The sequence below is a fragment of the Paramisgurnus dabryanus genome, chromosome 24 (assembly GCF_030506205.2).
Source record: "Paramisgurnus dabryanus chromosome 24, PD_genome_1.1, whole genome shotgun sequence".
NCBI lineage: Eukaryota > Metazoa > Chordata > Actinopteri > Cypriniformes > Cobitidae > Paramisgurnus > Paramisgurnus dabryanus.
Genome location: NC_133360.1, coordinates 28,192,987 through 28,215,200, shown reverse-complemented (window position 1 = coordinate 28,215,200; position 22,214 = coordinate 28,192,987). Strand labels below are relative to the sequence as shown.

The 22,214-nt window shown below is 34.7% G+C and overlaps 1 protein-coding gene across 1 annotated transcript in view; it reads left to right on the top strand.

Annotated features, from left to right (window-relative positions):
- The first annotated feature begins 920 nt into the window (after window positions 1–920).
- LOC135741142 (semaphorin-3D) overlaps window positions 921–22,214 on the top strand; it is a 73,875-nt gene continuing 52,581 nt past the window's right edge. The window contains exon 1 of the mRNA XM_065259788.1: window positions 921–1,066. The gene's annotated coding sequence lies outside the window, so the exon portion shown is untranslated. The remainder of the gene's footprint in view (window positions 1,067–22,214) is intronic.

The window sequence follows — 22,214 nt, the reverse complement described above, 5'->3', positions numbered from 1 at the left end:
TATAGTACCAAATTCAAGTATTTACACATTTTTTATTAGGCTATGTAAAAAAATGGCCTACATTTCAATTTGGAAGTGACAATAAAACATTAAGCTGAACATTAGCATCTTAAATTGATCTTTGAATTATGTTTAAATTATAATTTTGATGAAGGCTTGTTTAAATGTATTTAAACAATAGTATTTAAAATAAAATTATATTATTTTGAGATCCATTAATTCGCTGCAGTACCGCTATGGATCCACTAGGTGTCGTGGACTGCATGCTGGTTTCAGAATAAATATATATATCCAGTGTTAATTGTATACATTTAAAAACTATTACAACTTGACCTTGTTGAATCATATTATGCTATCATATTACACTGTCATTGAGACGTGTGTTTTGGTCATTTGAAGATCCCTGTGCCCAATAAGTATTAATATATGAGGCTGTTTTAAGTGCATTGTTGTCTATCATTTCATTTTCAAGAGCATGCTTGACATTCTGAAGTATTAGCACATGGTCCCACTATATCAATTAAGAGACTTAATAATGTTTGATTGTTATTGCATTATTATTTTTTGTTATTTTTTTAATAAAAATAACACTTTAATTAAATAACTATTATCCAAGTGCAGTCAATGAGATTTTTTATTTTAAGTTATTTTTATGTAAAGCCACGTGTACTAGAAATGTCTCATTCATTTCACACTGGCTTGAAGCAAGACGCACTGGCTTCTTATCCAGAATAAGACACCTGTTTTCCTCAAGCTGAAACGCGTTAAAACTAAAGTTTAAACTTTTTTGGCGCATAAACTGAACACCTGCATGAACAGCACTCATAAATAATGCGTCAGATAGGATAAGTCTGATGTTAAAAGCGACTCGGTAGACTGCTGAAGAGGAGGGGGCGTGGCTCTCCACAAATTCAGACGCGCGCTGCGCGGTTTGTTGATAGTGCGTGAATGAGGCGCGCGAGCATCACTGCGCATCTTTACACTTCTGTCAGATAAGTTGACATTACATCAATAAAGTGGAATAACAGTCTGAAGAACGAGGAAAGAGAGGTGGAAATAACGCTCGGTAGGTTTTAAAAACTTGTTTTTGCCCTTCTGTCATGTGTAAATTGCGGTATTGTGAAATAATGATATCGATAGAAATACTTTGCTTGCCACTGTAACGCTACTGAATTATTACGATATTCATGTACTACTGAATAATTTAGTTATTTGTTTATGTTATCATACTTAGTCAAGTGATTGCCCTTACGAAAATTAAACATATTTTTGGTGGTAAACGTGTAGTAACCATGTTTATAGGTGTATTGATTACTATTAGCAAAATCATGGTTTTACAACAGTAACCATGGTTTACAAAACAAGATTATTTTGTGATTATAAAAACCATGATGTTTTTTTGTTTTAACTGTAGTAAAACCATGGTTAATTTTCGTAAGGGTTGTTTGATTGAACATATTGTTTACCTTATAATATTTTTCCCTACTAGCCTACTTTAAATATATTTACCCTTTTGAAACTTAACCATGGGTTTACTACAGTAACAAGAATGTTTACTATACCATGGTTGTTGTAGTAAATCATGGGTTTGCCAATGGTGACTAATACACCAAAAACCATAGTTACTATAAAAAATGGTTAATCTTGGTAAGGGTACAGGTGTACACTAAAATTAACCATGCTCTTTTAAGTTAAATTTAGACGCATGAGCATTTTTTTTGTATGCCATAATTTATATCTGCTGGCCAACAGATGTATCATCTTTAGGCGTTTGGCATATTGGAGCAGTTTTGTTTAAAAAAGCTAGTAAATTACTAAAAGTAAGTTTAACTATTTCACTACAAAACTGTACATGGTTGAGATGGGACAGGATGTAAATTGAATCTATTACATTTTTTGGACGTCATTGATGTTCATTCATTGTCCCCTGACTCTTTTCCTTTTCCTGTGGTGGTCTACATATTGTTTTGATTTGTTTGTTTCCGCGTTTGTACGCACTGTAAATTTCCTCTCATATAATATATATATATATATATATATATATATATATATAATTTATCATGCATTGTCACTTAAAATTAAAACTAAAAGTTTGTAAGTGTTTTTATTTTTCATTTATGACCAAATGAACTATATTAGATCTATTACACTTCTGCTTACCATCTTTAACACATACGGTTTGATTTGAAGCCTGATGGATTGGACTGTGGAGATTTTGAAAGCTCTGATCTGATAGCGGGTGCTTGTTCTTGTTAAAGGGAGTTTATGTTTCACACCCCTTCACAGCACTTGAAAGGCAGAGGTGAAGCGGACAGATGTGTGTGCGTTCTGGTTTTGGGAGGGGTCATCACGTTGAAGCCACATGAGAAAAGCCAGGCGGTGATTGTGAGACCCTTATCTTTGCTGGCCAGCACTGAAACCCAAAGCTATTGTTGTTTTATCGGGAGTGAGCTTTGTTCTTCTGGTAACAATAGCTGGACTTAATGGGAACATATAGTTATATAGAACAGTCTGTCCAATAGTGTAGTGTACATAAAGTGATTGGATTTACAAGTCATTTTAACCGGATTGACTAGTGGTGAGTTGCTGTAACTTATAAAATAAAGTTGGCATAACTAAAGCAATTTCAACTTGATTTATTAAAGGGATAGTTCATCTTAAAATTAAAATTCTGTCATCATTTATTCATCCTCAATTTTTTTTTCTGATGAACACAGAAGATATTTTGAGAAATGATGGTAAACACACAGCTTATAGTATCCATTGACTTCCATAGTAGGAATAAAAAAATATGATGGAATTTAATGGGTACCGTCAACTTACCATCATTTATCAAAATATTTTCTTCATCATTTATCACAGTGCTTCCAACATATTTTTTTTCCTACTATGAAAGTCAATGTTCACTATCTGCCAGGCACGTGCACAGATAGGGCTCAACCTGTGCAGAACACATGCCCTTTTTGTCCTTACACTCCGAAGTGCCCTTTTTTGGAGGTGTTTTATTTTTTTTTTAAATATATAAATTAATGCTATTGTTAAACATTTACGTCTGTCTGTGTGTTTTACGAATATATTTATCAAATAAAATTATTAAAAAACTAAATATTTTTGGATCCGCTCAAACTGTCTGTCAAACCTCTTAACTCCGCCCCCTGAGTGCAGCGAGCTGAAGTTCCACAGCAGTCAGAGGCAGCTGAACGTCTTGCAACGGTAAATAAGTATCTTGTTGTTTGAGTACAATCACTCAAAAAATGGGTTTTGTAGCACTGTTCATTATACACAAATATATTTAGTTACATTAACACATACACATTTATTTTTAAGACAAAATACAAGTGTAATGTGTTATGCTAAATCAATTTGTTATTCACTCTGGTTTACCTAAATACCTATCTTTAAACTAAAGTAATTGGTTTACTTTGCGATAGAGAGTAGACCTATTATCAGGTTCATATTCCGGAACAGAGGGGGCGGTAATGCTCCATTAAGCTGGTTACCAACCGCTGGTAAAAAAGACAGAAGAAGAAGAAGAAGAAGAATTTTTTTCAAACTAAAGGATGTGACGTCATTTTAACGACTTCCACGAAGACGGCGCGCAGGTGATGGTGTGGTAAGTAAACTAAATACGTTTATTCTTCAATCCATCTTAAAACATTGTTGAGGCAACTTTATTTTATGTTTAAGGCGATGGTGTTTGTTTTTGATGGTGATGATTTCACGTCATTTGTGCAGCAGTGAGGTAAAGTTTGTGATTTGTGCGTTTCAAATGTAATGGAGTGCTTCACGCGATCTGTCGTGTGACGTGTTTAAACCGTATTAAACGTGATGTACTCGTGTTTAAACAGTATTAAACGTGTTGTTCAATTTCGGCCATTATTAGTGTTTTATGATAGCAGCAGTGTTGTAAACTGCGTGATTTGTGCGTTTCAAAATGAACGGATTGCTTCACGTGTTCGTGGTGAGTTGAACTTCGATTTTCCATCGTGTTCCGGTGGTAACGTTAGCCATTGAACTTGTTTTACTGGTGATAATAGTGCTTTTGAAACGTATTTTCCTGTGTTTAGTCAGAGCATTTTCTCAAGGGGTTCTTAAAGTTTATTTTTATTTGTTACTCTGAATGAATACTTAAAGTAAGTTATGTTGAAATGTAAAATTTGTGATCTAAAGTACTAAAACATGAAAGACTGCTGCACGTGCGTTGTGGTGGTTATCATAGATATCATAGTACATATTCTAATTGATATATTCAAGACATGATATGCTCTACTTGTTCATTTAAGTAGGAATTATGCTACAGATGTAATATTGCATGACGACAAAGGCCCACTTTCACTTGTAATTTGTGTGCATGGCATGCAGTGCACTGTCATCAGAAAAAGAATATTTTGCTGACATAAACAGTCACTTAAAGAAGAGTAAAACGGTATTTTGCATGTTATCAGGTTGTGTTTTCCAATCAAATGTCAATGGGACTTCTATATCACACAAAAACAGAAAACACAACCAGTGAGTGATTTTAAGCCTTGTGTAGTTTCCATTGCTGAAGTATTACAGGAGGTCAAACGTTTTTATGGTGATGAGGCAAGTGATGCTTTTGTTCATGACTGAAGCCAGATGTGTTTTATTAAAACAGATTATTTAAACTAGAGCATATCACACATTTTTTTAGGTAAACTGCATTGTATGTTAAAGTCTGTCAGTGCCTATTTTAGTTAGCTAGCTGATGATTGATTATCCATTGCTTGAGTTATATGGTTGGTGCTTTGTTTGGTGACTTTGAAAAGACAAGCCCACGCATACTGTATTGTAAAATATGCTTTTATTTTGTTAAATGGACAATTCATAAGTTAATGTTTTTTTTAAACCATACTTACAATTGATTTAAAAAAAATAATTAACTAAATTTTACTTGTTTTCCACAGTCATACCACAATGACTTCTCCAGTCTGGCTAAAAGTTACAAAAGGTGATCCTTCAGTATGCCATTCCTACTTCAGTGAGTGACCTGTCAAAGGAAATAGAAAAACAATGTAATCTACAAGGACATTTAAGGCTGCAGTTCATGGATTCTGACTTGGGCAATTAGTTTTTAAATCTCATGTACACATCTGAAATTCAAGACAAAAGTACACTAAAGGTGGTATTCCTGACAACACCAAGTGATTGTGACAACTTGCCCCCACCACAACTGAACAGTTCTCAAAAGGAGTACCTGCTCATCACCAGCTCTTTCACTTTCATCCTGTGACACAGTCATTTTGTCAACCCAATCTACATCATTAAGCTCTGACTGTGTTGCAAAAGTGTGTCTTGCCAAATATATAACAAAACTGAGAAAAATTGGCTGTAATGAAGTGAAATTAAATTTACTCAAGCCCAAACCAGCTGGAATTTCCAGTGCTGTTTACCATATATATATATAAAAAAAACATGCAATGCTGAGGTGAACTACTGCCCTTACCATCCACAAACGGAGACATCCAAAACACTGGAAGTAGTCAGTTTAATACTTCTGTCTGAAATTAAAAAGAACAATAAGAAAACATTATGAATGCTGATGGACAAGACCTTTTCTATCAGGAGACATAAGGTTGTCAAGGAATCGCCTTCAATAGCAGATTTCAAAACTAGATGGCCAGCTCTTTTCAGAAGGGAAGAGGTGAGTGAAATGTTTTTGAGTCATTTATGTTTAACTTTATTGGTTTTGTGGTAACAATAATTTATTTTATTTTGTAGATTTGTGCACAGTTTAAAAGAATCACAACAGCCCCATTGGTGTCTACATACTTGGCGAAGATGAATCCATATTCTGCAAAGCTTATAAGGATCTATGCAAAACGAGGAGTCGTCAATGGACAGAGAATTAAAAACCTGCTGGTCTCCACAACACGGGTATGATGAACTGCACTCATTAAAACCTTATAATAAAACTTCTTTTTGCACTGGTGAAATTGGAATTAGAAAGTTTCTGGAACTTGTAAAAAAAAAACATAGGTACAGTTTAAAGTGTCCCTTTTTGTTGTTGTTTTCCACTTAAATGCTGTATTTTGCATAATAATCTAAAAATAAAGGTAAATGTTTACCTGATATTGTGAATGCTACAATTAATAAAATTTTGATATTTACATATTTAGACTGACAACATTGATCAGACTCCGATCTTTCTTTGTCTACCTGAATGAAGACCCGACCAGTCTAATTAAAGAGTATTTGGTAAGTATATGTGCATATATATACTTTGCTGTATTATCAAGGAATTGAAATGTTGTGGTATCCCAGGTGAAAAAGTAGTACACTTCCATATTGTACTTACAGTGCTCTATTTTAAACTAATTTATACTTGGTATACTAAAATTTATTCTTTAGTACTTTTTAAGATGTTCTTAAGATTATCTAAGTGTACTTATTTGTGCTGTTTTGAGACAACATGATTATGAACTAAAATGTGCTTTGAATATACTATCTCTGTATTAAAAATGTATTTAGTTAAAACTTGTAAACTTGAACCCAACTTTCATACAAAGATGGGTTCAAGTTTACTACGAGTGGTACTTAAATACATTTTTAAAATAGATTTTTAGAACATTTTAGTTCATATTCATGGTGTCTCAATAATAGAACAGGGAAGTACAATTATACCTTGTTCACACTGTCACATGGTGTCTCAATAATAGAACAGGGAAGTACAATTATACCTTGTTCACACTGTCAGTCTAAATATGATTTTGGTGCATATTCGAATCCATCAATTCCAATTCAATCACATTTAGAACGTGTGAACGGCCAAAACCCACATGAAATCAGTGTTTTTTCAAATCTTTTTCGGGCTACATCCATGGGTGGTTTAAAATCCTTTTCAAATCGCATTTCTGGAAATCCAAGTCAGTCTGACCGCTCTGATCGCATTTGTGTAGCTTTTCGGTTATGTCATGCTGTTGCGTCACATAAAACGTAAACACGTCTGATGTTGAGGCAGATTGTCGTGCCAACGCAACGTCATTGCCATAGAAACATTGCAGATAATCCAGAAAACGGCAGAATGCTACAGGACGCACAGAACAGTTGTGATCCACAATATGGACAATGAGTTTGTCAAATCGGATATGCCCTAAAATCTGATTTAGACTGACATTGTGAACAATGTACAAGATGTTTAAGATTATCTTAAGTAGTACAAAAGAAGAATTTTTAGTATACTACGTACAGAATTAGTGCATGAAAATAGAGCACTTTAAGTACATTATGGACGTGTACTTTTTCACCTGGGATAACTTTTTATTTTATCTCCTCTCCACTCATGGTATTTCAAACCTAGGAGTTTCTTTCTAATGCAGAAAACAAGATATTTTAAATAATGTTGGTAAGCAAACAATACTTGCCCTATTTTACTTTTTGGCTGTTGTACATTATGGAATATGAGACCGTTCTTAAAATACTTCAGTTTTACAGAATCAAGTGATGTGTTGGTTTTGAATAACATAAAATGGTAAATGAGATTTTTCAGAACTTATTAATAAACATAAAATAATTTTATCATTGTCATTCTCACCTGCAGGATACAGATGCACCCAGTACCCAGGAGGCGATCCAGAAGATGGTAATGGGAGTGCTTGTTGTAAAAATGTATGGTTCAGACATCGAAGACAGCCCAGCAGATGTTGGAGTGTTATTAAAGGGATTAAGAGTTCTCGGACCTCAACAACATTGTGTATGCGACAACCATGCTGATGGGACTGAAATATGAACTGAACTTGAGCTACTTTCCCAAATTCAGGTACACTTTTGAAGTATTGCAGTTGTTGTTTCTGGAGCTAGATGGGAAGTAACTATCTCATAAAGTTCAGACGCTGAAGACCAAGCCTTTTGCAGATGTTTTGAGAAAGGAATGTTTTAATATTTCATATGCAAATGCCATGTTTTTGAAATGGCAGTACAATAACATTCAGGAAGTAAGCAGTGTCGTCAATTTATTTTGATAGTTTTGCAGTGTGTTTCTATTTAATTAGATTAATGTAGAGTTGTTTAAAGCTTTGGCTGTACGTAAATGGTCCTGCATCTAATTTGTCATGGAATGTTAACGTTTATAATGTTTTTACAGTACCATTTAACTTAAAATTATACCAAAGTTGTTGAAAAATCTTTGGAAGTCGCATGTGCCAGCTCTCTGAATGGAGAGCAACCTATTTTGTCAGTTAGCATTACAGTTGTGTAATAATGTTGTTTAATTATACGTATCCGGGGGCTTGAAAAAACTGCCTGAATGGTGCTTCGTGCATTTCATTTGTCAGTAAGTGTAAAAAATTGTAATGTTATAAGGTTACATTGTAATATCCAAAGTCCTTGAAAAACTTTGCAAGTTTTTCAAGTTGATGAGTGCATCTCATTTGTCGGTATATCCTTTACGGTATCTGTAGTTTAAGTGCAATAAACATGGCTTGAAGAACTGGTGTCTGAGAATCTTTTATGAATAAAATGAATGTTATATAGAGTTTATTACAAAAAGTATATTTTTGTGTGTGATTTAACTTGAAATAGAAATTGTTGTGTTAAAGTAAATAAAAGTAATTGGATGGAACCACTGTCCACAATGTAAATGAGTTGTATGAATAAACTACTCTTGATTTGGACAAGCAAAAAATATTTGATTAGTTTGTACAAGTTAAACACATGTTCAGAAAACGTAACAATCTTAAGTTATGGATAAGTAACTAAAATAATTTTGTTAAACATTACCACTTCACATTAGTTATTTATTATTCAATTGTGTTGCTGCAACAAAAGAATTTGGCATTGACTGAAAACAACCCTTAAATGTTAATAAAAACTAACTGGGTTGTGTGGAACCACTGTCCACAATAAAATTGTGTTCGTTTAAAGTATCATTTTTTTGAGTGATGCTGTGTCATTACGAAAGAAACACTAGTATGTATATAACGGCGCATGTTTTATAAATTTGAGCAGAGCCGAATTATCCATAGACGGGATTGGTCGAGTGGGCAATCAGGGGGCACTAAGGGCTCCAAACTGCAGCAAGGGCTGGCGCAAAATGCGACCAAATTGAGTTTTTGACAAAGCGCGAGCAGTTTTTAAACAAGTGTTCACCCATGTGAAGGGCACCCGTGACAACAATACGGAATGCACGGTCGGGTTTTTACCGTTTTTTTTGCATGACGCGTATTAATCGTTTAACTAAAGTCAACACATCTCACGCGAGAAGACGCGCCCGCGTGGGTAAATGTCTAGCCTACATTAACACCAAAAACATATCAGATTAGAAAGGTCTTAGACATCAGATGCCCAGTTGGGAAAACTGGATAGAGACGAAAAACGTGTAAAGGATACAAGTATGTACATTATATTGCCCTGTCACTCATTACAGTATGCAATCTGGATATAATTTATTGTATATGCATGTATCTTATGCCTTGAATTAGTCAAGGGAGTTGTATGATTATTTGGTTCATAACTTTTTATTCTGAAATTAACTGCATAGAGTTAAGTCTATTTAGTATTTAGTATATTTTTTTAGTAATGCAGTTATTTGCACCTTCAAAAGACCAAGGTTCCTGGTCCTCAGCACCAGGTAGGCAGATACATGTTGAATATGCTTATGGTATGGCTATAGTATAGTATAATCTCCTATTTTGATCTTTAATATCCTATTTCCCCCTCTTCTCAATCACATACATAAACATGTTAACCAAATAATACAAATTAGCTTATAAAACCAAACAGAATACCTTTTTTTCTTCAAACATATTTTTATGTAACTTTATGTAAGCAGAGGAAAAAATTTAAATTAATATATTCTACAATTAAATAAGAGCGAGCACTTCACAAACACATGACTACAAATAGGCCTAATACAGACAAACACCCAGGATGTAAATTGTTAAAGCCAACTTACAAGGGTAGATATTCTTTGCACTGTATAATGCCAAGCTATCATAAAATGTCATTTTTCATTCATTAATAGTGATTTTTTTCAATCATTAATAGTGAATAAATAAAAAGCTATTAAGATGATTATTAAGTGATATTTATTTGGAGGGGGTGCCCTTTTTCAGTTTCAGCACATGCCCCTCAAAAGGTCTGTGCACGGCCCTGCTATCTGCTGTGTGTTTACCATAATTTCTCAAAATATCTTCTTTTGTGTTCATCGGAAAAAAGAAATTCATACATGAGGATGAGCAAATGATGACAGAATTTTCATTTTAAGGTGAACTATCCCTTTAAGTTACAACGACTCACCATTTATATCGTAATAGTTGAAATGACTTGTAAATCCTAGTTGATTAAACTTCATAATGTAAGTGCAAAAAGATTTACATTCCCATTTATTCTTTATTAAAGGGGACATTTCACAAGACCTTTTTAAGATGTTAAATACATGTGTTCTGGTGTTCCCAGAGTATGTAAGTTTTAGCTCAAAATACCATTTAGATAATTTATTACAGCATTTTAAAATTCCCACTTTGTAGGTGTGAGCAAAAATTTGCAAGTGAGCTGATCTATGCACTAAATGTCAGTGCCATGGTTCGATAGTGCAGATTAAGGGGCGGTATTATCCCCTTCTGACATCACAGGGGGAGCTAAATTTCAATGAGCTATTTTTTCACATGTTTGCAGATAATGGTTTACCACAATTAAGTTACTGGGTTGATCTTTTTCACATTTGTCACATTGATAGATTAAACATGGAAACATAATAGCACTTAAAGGCGGGGTGCATGAGCTCTGAAAGCCAATGTTGACATTTGAGATCACTTAAACAAACACGCCCCTACCCCAATATAATCTGGACCTTCTTTTGATAGACCCGCCCCACACATACGCAACCCAGGCAATGATGTCAGTTAGTAGACACGCCCCTTACTGCTGATTGGCTACAAGTGTGTTTTGGTACTCGGCCCGAGTCCCTTTTCCAAAGTGTTTTTTAAAAATCATGCTCCCCGCCTTTAAACATGGAAAAAGTCAGATTTTCAATTTCATGACATGTCCCCTTTAAAACAATAAAAAGCAAAAATATTTGTAATCTGAGGACTTTTTCTGGTAATCAATAGCATCTGTAGTGTTTATATTCCATCAATGCTGATTTTATACATTTAACATTGTTTTAAAGTTAAGTAATGTCTACAATTGGTGTTGGGATTAACGTTTTAGTGTTGCTTATAAGTTGCCGTATTTGGTCCAGATGGGTTTGTGGGTTTTTGATGGAAACATTATTACACAGCGGTTTCACAGCCTATAATGTCATTTATCGTAACTTGGCAAAAAGAGCAGAAAAGATCAAAGTTCTGCTTTGGTGTGATATTCATCTTACCAGCTGAAGTTCAGGGTATCAGATGATGTTTCATGGAGCTTTATGGACAATATTCTCAGGAGACGTACGTCAATGCTGTTCACCTTTTCCCCTTGCGAGCACATGAATGATTTCACTTCTTGGCTCTGGAAAATCTGATATGTCGACGTTCTTTGTTCTTGTTATGCATATCTACAGATTCCAGTCTTTGCTTTGGTATGGCCTGAATTATTTCGATCTGTTTTCGATTATTGAAACGTCTGTGTCTGGTTTATGCACTTCCTTTATCTATACGCTGATCTGGCAGGTCTGTGCAAATTGATTTTGAAGATCACTCATCTGAAGGGTTTTTGTAATTTATTGATGCATAGGTCAGTACATACTAGCATTTAAAGTTGATATTTATGTGAATGCATTTATTATTTCTAATTATGGGTTTAATAAAGGCAATAACTTCTGAACATTATTATAAATATTATGTGAACTTATTTTCTTAATTCTTTGAACTTAAACCAGCAGTCAAAAGTTTGGACACATTTGGCTCATGATCTTGCGTTTTGATTTAAAGTCTTACCTTTATTTAATTTCTTAAAATTGTGCCCAAGATTCTGGTCTAAACTAGAATCCTATCGTGACCCTGCAGAGGACATGCCTGTTTGGAAGATGTATGTAATTATACACATTTTTTTCATTATTTTTCTAACATTTAAAAATAAATAAATAAGTAGATCTATCCAAATCCCTGATTGGGAGTTTATTAGTGTTGGTTTCAAAGTGCTATGGAGTTTGCATTTTTGGAGACAGAAACTAAGAGATAAAAGCTCAGACCACCCAACAAGATCCACCCATGTCTTTGTCATTCATCATGGGTTAAATTAGTCTATAACAAACCACTGCGTAATTCTGTGCAATGTGGAAAATACCGACTTGGTCAAGAAATAGTTTTCCCACAGAAAAAGCTCATTTGCTCTCCTCGGTATGGAAAAGAAGATCTGGATGCCAACTCATTTAAGATACGCCTCATTCTTGTTTATTATTGTGTCGTTTGGGATAAATGTATAAGCTGAAGGATTAGATGGCTTGTTTGATGATGAGGTGATGGACTACATGCCATCTGTCTTATCTATAATAAACTTATTGCACCTCTTAATGAAAACCCAGAATCATAAATAAATTGGATTAAAAGTGTCAGCAAGACTGTACTGCTGAATATAAGTTTAAACTCCATAAATCTGCCTTAAAATTGTTAGGGTGTGCGGTGATGACTGTCGCTGTTTTGAGTCAAAGTAAGAGAAGACAGACAGAAATTTATTTTTCAGTTTTGCTTTGAACAGCACAGTGATTGAAGGCATGACCTCCTCGTAACATGAACAAAATATGAACAACTGTAGTAGTTTAATGAAGATTAATAAATGCTAAAAAACTACATTACTCATTGTTAGTTCATGTTAGCTAAACCATTAACTAATGTTAATGAATACAATGTTATTTTGAAGTGTTACCGTTTGTTTTCCTAAACAAAATATGAGCCTGTAGCTCATTGCGTTAGCAGCGCAAAGGTCATTGGCACATACGGATAAAAATGTATACCACCTTGTAATGCAATCTAAGTTGGATAAAATTGCATAAATGTCAATGGTTCTTGTTTGTATCCTTCTTCTGTAAGTTGCTACTTAAAGATCAAAGCCAAAAAAAGACCACCCCATAATACTCTGATCTCTTTAGTTTAAGTCCCACATCCAATCTAATACAAGGATGCTTGTCTGCATCACTGAACTTGTGGTAACCTGGGCAGGTGGATGTCTGGCTGTCGGCCAGAAAGCCAGATAAACTGTCATTATACTTATCTGTCTGTTAAAGGTTTAGCTGTGGATGGTTCACCCGGTATCTGCGTGTGTTGGCGAGACAGCCGGCAACATCCCCGAATTAATAACCCATTGTGGTGTCTCTCTATTATCTTAATTAATTGGCCCCTATCTTCGCAGTTCAACAATAACTGCGTTCTGGCAAACACTGTACTTCCTTCCCACAATGCATCTGTTTTAACCTGCTGTCTGGCGCCAAGCACAGGAAGATCAGAGAAAGGCTGAAAATGGCTTTATGTGGGGGAGTCAGAACGGAAGCTCGGTCTAAAACACACAACCAGCTGTTTCGGCAAATAATAGCAACGTCAATAAACCGCGTCATCATTAAGTCAAACTTTATTGCTTAGTCAAGCTAAATTCTGCTGTGTTATGCTTTCAAAACCCCTCAAATGTACATGGTCATCATTGTTCATATTGTATAGTAAGTTCTGGGGAGACAGTTTGTCTGCCGTGAATCATGTAGCCTATATATTTGACTCCTTTGTGTTGGAGTGACTGTGGTATTGTAAAGCGAAACTGTTTATTTTTGTTGCGTTTGCGTGCATTGAAGATCTCTTTAAAGTAGGGAACAATCCTTACCATTGTTTACTTGTGGGGTTTTATAATAAAAGACAGACAAAAAATATGAAAGTACTTTGATTTTGGCGTCTAGGTGAAACTGAAAGTCTCTCCGCCCCTCCGCAGCACTTTGTTAAGACTGGGAATATACTGCTAGCAAGAACATCACATCTATAATGGTACATTTACACGTAACGGAAAAGTTTTTTTCCTTCAGTTTTAACATACAAATGACAAAACTAAACTAAAACTAAAAAAGCTGTATTATGCAAGCCAGGCCACTAGTTGGCGATGTCACCCGATGTCTGAACATGTAATGCACATAACCTTACCATTTTTACAAATTTGTGTTTTTGTAGTTAACATAGAGAAGATAAAGGTATTGTTTTTAAAAACTTTGAAACTTTAGGCCCCTAAACAAGTAATAACGCTTACGTTTTTAGTTGGGACCCACATGTGGGTCGCACAGTGGTATTAGGTGGGTCGCACAAAGTCGCTTGGTTGTATTAAGGGTGAATGACACAATAAACAGTTTAGTCCAACAAATGACAAGCAATGACATTAATTCTGATATGATACACCATAAGGTATTTTAATATTGTTAAACTTACATCTCATTAATAAAATGACAAGGAAAATAAAAACTACTCAATTATTATAATAAAAGAGAGAAAAAATGTGTGTTTTCACATATTTCCATTCATAAATAAATTGGTGGGCCCTGGACAGATTATACTTATTTAACTCTTTCCTCGCCATTGACGAAATATCTCGTCATTTAAATGAAAACATTTGTATAAAAAGGTTTTAGGGTTATCTGTAATACCGTGATTATCCACTTCCCTAAAAAAAAAAAACGAAGCAAATTTTTTTTCACACTGCATTTTTGTTTTGATAATATTTCTGAATCTGATCTCTAACAAAATTACTTTAAAAAAATTGCAATTTTTTTCAGCTTTTTAAAAAAAAATTTTTTTTTTTTGAAGAAAAATACCCCTATTTAAGAGTTTGTAAGCAGAAAAAAATATATAGAGAGGATGAAATGGTTTATCCGTTTTGTTTGTTTAATTGTTTGTTTATTGTTTGTTTGAAAGCAGAGGGTCTGTTCTTTCATTTGATATATTTGTATGGTTATATATTTTTAGAAGAAAATTTTCCTGGAAATGTTTTTTGTTGGAAACTTTTGTAAAAATTACAAAAAATGCTGGCGGGCATTTTTTCACAAAAAAGGCTGGTGATGAATGAGTTAAGTGGGTTGCGAAATAAAAAGTTTGAGAACCCCTGATGGTCCGTCAGACTGCTTGAACAATCCCATACTGTTTAATTGTTAAATTGTGAAGCTTTTCAAGGATTGGGAGGTATCCTGTTGCCTTTCTAAGCCATCAGATGTGAAATGTTTGACTGGTGGACAAGAAGGTATAAACTTTAGTTAATCTGTGTGGATTTGAAGGAAACTGATGTCTTATCCACTAAAAGTCACACTGAGAAAGTTGGTAAATGATAAATATGGAGAAATCTTGAGAAAAGCTCTAGCAGCTTTTTTGTGCAGATCCCCTTATAATTTAACTTAAGAATAAAGTGTGGATTAAGTGTCCAATATACTTTTCGAGACCATGTTTCTCTTCCAATGATGCTCAGACTGATCCATTCCACTTCTCCACACATAATTTCGAGAAGGTCCCACCAGGAGCAAAGATACAACTAGTACCACCATCGCCAAACCACCACCCCCTCTTCCACCCATCTCAGTGTTTGGTTGGATGACCCTTGAGGTCTTGACATGTCAGAGAGCTCTATGGGGAACCTTTCCTCCTGGTATGGGGCTCTTTCTTATCCTTTCAAACCAACAGCACTGGAATTCTTCAGGGCCAAAGAGCCAGAGATAAATCATTTAGAGATTATAAGTGAGTGTGCATCAGCAGATTTTGATATCGCCTTCGTCATGGGATTTCCACAACGTCATTTCTTGATTTAACATCCTCTTTTGTGCTTGCCTGTAGGCAGAAGAATTCAACAGTTACGAGGGCCTAATAGGTCCAGTTACAAGATTAAAGATGTCCCAGTAATTTAGTACGCTACTCGCTTTCTGTTTCGGATTAAGTGTCTTTGTGTAAATCATTTACAAGTTATCGCTGAGCTAACTCCCATCCAGGAGCGCGCTGCGAAGATATACGCTCTTTTAAGTGAGCAGGTCAACCCCTGCTGTTTCATTTACTGTTTTTAGACAGAAGGATTTGCAAATCGCTCTCAAAGGCTTAGCCAAAGGGAACACGAAGCTAATCTGTAATTGCCCCCTATTTTTAATTAATGTCCTTTCAGGTCCTATGTCATGTGAGCTAAAACAGTTCTCAAACTTTCCTATTGAGCGGCATTCACAGACTTCAGTACAGCCCCACTTTGGCATGTTGTTGCTGTAAATACATGTCCCCTCAAATGTCCTGGGAACATGCTATTGTACAAAAGAGTCTCTCTGTAATTCCACTAGAGTACTTTTCTATATAATTAGCCCAAGACAGGCTGGTTTGCTATTTTTATGTGCAGATTTTGGTTCGAAATGTGTGGGATGGATTTGGTAAAACGAACCACTTTGGAAGATGAAAGCATTGTCAAATTAGCAAAACTATGTGCTTTTTTGTTTTTCATATCCCAACATAATATACACTGCACAAAGGGCTGTCGCGATTATAAAATTTGGTCAAATGCTGTTTTTTCCACTGTACTGAATGGCTTTGCAATGTATCGCGTTACACTGTCAGTTATGGAACGCCATCTAATAATACCGTCTCGTTTATACAGGTGCTACAGCTCCCCCTGTGTTTTTTAGAGAGATGTGCAATCATTGAGGTGATCTGAAATCATTGCGATAAGGTCAAACAATCGCGATGAGACGATTATTTAATCATTGTGACAGCTTTAACTGCACATATAACAATTAGTAAGCTATTTCATAGGTCCTATCAAAGATCCTTTCAAAATTGTGATCGTTTCGCATAAAATCTACAATTTTACAACCTTATTATGAGATTATGAGCATCAACGTTTAATTTCAATCATTGATTTTACATTTACATTTCAATCTTTGACATGATCTTACTCAATATTAAATATATCAAGGTTATATTTTCACAGAATTATCTTTGCATTACGTAGGAAGATTTTATGAAGAAAACCGTAAATCACAAAACAAATAACTTTGTAGCCTGGTTTTCAAAGACTGAGTCACAATTACCAGACTGGCTATGCAACATTGTCTCAACCAATTACATGAGTTGCATTGTAAAGGTATGTGTTGGTTCAACTTAAAAAAGTAAGTACCTGGTTGCCTTAAATATTTCAGTTAATTTAACTTAGAAATATTAGTTAACTCAAAAAAATAGTTGTGTCAACTAATATTTTTAAGTTTTAACTCAAAATTTATTTAAGGCAACTTAATTTTAAGGTAACTTACTTTTTAAAGTTGAACCAACTTTTTTTAGAGTGTGGGGGTGGGATTAGCTCCTTTCCTCAGATGCTTCCAGGGCGCAATTCTCAATTCTCTCATTTATCGGTCAACCGATATTACAAAACCGATATCTGATAAAGGGAAAATGCTCAAATACCGGAAAACAGATATATCGATCGATCTCTAGTTTTAACTCAAAATTTATTTAAGGCAACTTAATTTTAAGGTTACTTACTTTTTAAAATTGAATCAACTTTTTTTAGAGTGTGGGGGTGGGATTAGCTCCTTTCCTCAGATGCGTCCAGGGCGCAATTCTCAATTCTCTCATTTATCGGTCAACCGATATTACAAAACCGATATCTGATAAAGGGAAAATGCTCAAATATCGGAAAACAGATATATCGATCGATCTCTAGTTTTAACTCAAAATTTATTTAAGGCAACTTAATTTTAAGGTTACTTACTTTTTAAAATTGAACCAACTTTTTTTAGAGTGTGGGGGTGGGATTAGCTCCTTTCCTCAGATGCTTCCAGGGCGCAATTCTCAATTCTCTCATTTATCGGTCAACCGATATTACAAAACCGATATCTGATAAAGGGAAAATGCTCAAATATCTGAAAACAGATATATCGATCGATCTCTAGTTTTAACTCAAAATTTATTTAAGGCAACTTAATTTTAAGGTTACTTACTTTTTAAAATTGAATCAACTTTTTTTAGAGTGTGGGGGTGGGATTAGCTCCTTTCCTCAGATGCGTCCAGGGCGCAATTCTCAATTCTCTCATTTATCGGTCAACCGATATTACAAAACCGATATCTGATAAAGGGAAAATGCTCAAATATCGGAAAACAGATATATCGATCGATCTCTAGTTTTAACTCAAAATTTATTTAAGGCAACTTAATTTTAAGGTTACTTACTTTTTAAAATTGAACCAACTTTTTTTAGAGTGTGGGGGTGGGATTAGCTCCTTTCCTCAGATGCTTCCAGGGCGCAATTCTCAATTCTCTCATTTATCGGTCAACCGATATTACAAAACCGATATCTGATAAAGGGAAAATGCTCAAATATCGGAAAACAGATATATCGATCGATCTCTAGTTTTAACTCAAAATTTATTTAAGGCAACTTAATTTTAAGGTTACTTACTTTTTAAAATTGAATCAACTTTTTTTAGAGTGTGGGGGTGGGATTAGCTCCTTTCCTCAGATGCGTCCAGGGCGCAATTCTCAATTCTCTCATTTATCGGTCAACCGATATTACAAAACCGATATCTGATAAAGGGAAAATGCTCAAATATCGGAAAACAGATATATCGATCGATCTCTAGTTTTAACTCAAAATTTATTTAAGGCAACTTAATTTTAAGGTTACTTACTTTTTAAAATTGAACCAACTTTTTTTAGAGTGTGGGGGTGGGATTAGCTCCTTTCCTCAGATGCTTCCAGGGCGCAATTCTCAATTCTCTCATTTATCGGTCAACCGATATTACAAAACCGATATCTGATAAAGGGAAAATGCTCAAATATCGGAAAACAGATATATCGATCGATCTCTAGTTTTAACTCAAAATTTATTTAAGGCAACTTAATTTTAAGGTTACTTACTTTTTAAAATTGAATCAACTTTTTTTAGAGTGTGGGGGTGGGATTAGCTCCTTTCCTCAGATGCGTCCAGGGCGCAATTCTCAATTCTCTCATTTATCGGTCAACCGATATTACAAAACCGATATCTGATAAAGGGAAAATGCTCAAATATCGGAAAACAGATATATCGATCGATCTCTAGTTTTAACTCAAAATTTATTTAAGGCAACTTAATTTTAAGGTTACTTACTTTTTAAAATTGAACCAACTTTTTTTAGAGTGTGGGGGTGGGATTAGCTTCTTTCCTCAGATGCTTCCAGGGCGCAATTCTCAATTCTCTCATTTATCGGTCAACCGATATTACAAAACCGATATCTGATAAAGGGAAAATGCTCAAATATCGGAAAACAGATATATCGATCGATCTCTAGTTTTAACTCAAAATTTATTTAAGGCAACTTAATTTTAAGGTTACTTACTTTTTAAAATTGAATCAACTTTTTTTAGAGTGTGGGGGTGGGATTAGCTCCTTTCCTCAGATGCTTCCAGGGCGCAATTCTCAATTCTCTCATTTATCGGTCAACCGATATTACAAAACCGATATCTGATAAAGGGAAAATGCTCAAATATCGGAAAACAGATATATCGATCGATCTCTAGTTTTAACTCAAAATTTATTTAAGGCAACTTAATTTTAAGGTTACTTACTTTTTAAAATTGAATCAACTTTTTTTAGAGTGTGGGGGTGGGATTAGCTCCTTTCCTCAGATGCTTCCAGGGCGCAATTCTCAATTCTCTCATTTATCGGTCAACCGATATTACAAAACCGATATCTGATAAAGGGAAAATGCTCAAATATCGGAAAACAGATATATCGATCGATCTCTAGTTTTAACTCAAAATTTATTTAAGGCAACTTAATTTTAAGGTTACTTACTTTTTAAAATTGAATCAACTTTTTTTTAGAGTGTGGGGGTGGGATTATCTGTTTTTCAGAGTAATAATATACGTGAACATTGTTTTTTATTTCCATTTAGTGCAGAAATCTTCACCTTTTTCCTTTCATAATCAATCATGCAAGAATAACGTAGACCTTGCGAAGTCCAGTTTTGCGTAAATCTGCTGAGATTTTCGTCTTATGTGGGTTACCGATTCGATATGAGCCTGCTTATAATTAACCCCCTTTAGGAAAAATGGCAAATATGTATAAATTCTGCACATATGTAAACCCTCATGCTTTGATTAAAAGCAAAATTTAATAACGGGACTTCACAAGCACGAACCCATCAAAGAAAAAAATGTTAATGGAAAAAGACTTCCCTTTAGCATAAGATAAATACAGCATGCAAATAAGAGAGGGCAAAATACGCATGGCATTTTAAACAAACTGACAGTCAAAGTTAGACTCTAATCTGCAATCTAAATGTCCAAACAGTGGGGGTCAAATGGGAAACCGTCACAATCAGTATGAGTGCTGTGACATTCAGTGTCTAAGTAAGGTCACTCGGACCACCGGGGATGAAAACGCACATTTAATCGGTATATCGTATTTTGATGAACTTTTTGAATTGTCCGTTCAGTAAAGTCATGAATGAGCTTTAAGTTGTTACACACACACACACACACCAAAACAAGTTTAGAGGGAATATTTTATATTCATTATGCCTTTCATAGGTGGGGTGTTTCTTTAACATCGGCTTCAAGTTACAGTGATATGTAAACTATTCAGCATCTCATACAACCCAAGCAAAAGACTTTGATTTCTCTCCATTATTTGCGTCTTTAATAAATAAACTTGTAATTTACACATTTATAATAATAACCTTATAGTCTTTGTTTTGGATTTTTGGCAAGGATGAGCGTTGTTTGTTTTCACACTGAAACAACTGGTTTTAAGCCCAGCAGGTGTTGTTTGGACTTCACTAATCTTAGACTAAACACAAACCAAAAGTAACATATTTTTTCTAGACAGTGATGTTAACAAGCCGTTAACTCTTTTGTAAAAGTCTCAATATTAAGAAATCAGCTTCAGCGCAACAGTGCCCACCCACTTTTTTGTCATCCTTGGTCCAGGAAATACATTTACCATGAGTTTTCTCCATAAATGTTTAAAAAGTTAGTTATTAAGTAAAACCTTTTACAGCCTTAAACCAAACCGAATAGTTCTGAGATGAATCACAATATAGCAACATTTGATTCAAAGAAGCAAGAAAACCAGAAAAAAAATAAAGGTGTCTTATTCTGTACCTAACAAGAAAATATATTCAAAATAATTATAGTATGTAGTATATTCAAACTATTATAGTGACTGTCGTTAAATAAATAAAATATGATATTGTAGAAGTGTATTACAAAATATTCACAAATATGAGTAAAGCGTTAGTTCACCAAAGAATGGAGATTTTGTAATTTATGACTCACCCTCATGTCGTTCCCCACCCAAAAGACCTTTGTTCATCTTTAAAACACAAATGAAGATGATTTTGACGAAATCTGAGCACTTTCTGTGCCATTATCGTCAGGAATGCAACTTACAGCTTTCAAGACCCAGAAAAGGGAGTAAAGACCTCATTGCAGTAAAATACTGTAGTCCGTGGTTCAATCTTCATTTCACAAAGTGGCAAGAATAGGTTTTGTGCTCGTAAAGTCAGTTTTTCCGACGCGTTTTAACAAAAGCAACTCATGTATGCTTGTTCTGGTATAGTCAGTTTACTTTGATTGCATTTTTATTTTCAGTTATTTTACAGACACGTTATTGCGTTTATTTCTTATGAAGAATTTTCGGTTTTTAAAAGATATATTTGTCTGAAAAACAAGAAAAAAAATGTATGAGAATTAAATGTCAAAGTCCTAAAACAGACAATTAATCGCCGTAATCGCCAGAATTTATTAAACAATTTACCGTCAGCCAAATGTCTTAATCGTGACAGCCCTACTAACAATTAAAAGGTGAGTACACCAGATGATGTTAGACCTTGATAGATTTATACGTTTTTGTTACAAATTAATTTCTTTTGAAAATGAAAATTTTACTTCTGGAACCTGACTGTTGCGCTTAAAACAGATGAATGAAACAATCATCTTACAAATGTACCGTAGCTGAAGTCGAGCGCACCTTAAGATTTTAGACCCTGAGGGGAGTTTACAGTAAAGTCTTGAGAGGAAATCTCAGCTAATCAGCTAATTGTCACCATCCTTTGCCCGGGAGCTTCATGCTGTGTTTTAAAGAGTTTGAAGAGTCTGTTTTAGGCAATACAGCACCACAAGTTCAGGGAAGTGCTACATGTTTACTATACACAATTGCCAGCAGCAATGGCCTGGGAATTCTTAGAAATAAGGAAATGGGCAGGAATTCTGTACATTGTTTTCCGCTTTGCACAAGTTTCCTGTTCAATTGCTTGCAAATTGTTTAGGGGTTGCAGTATGGTGACCTTATGGAGACCTTTTCTAGGCGGT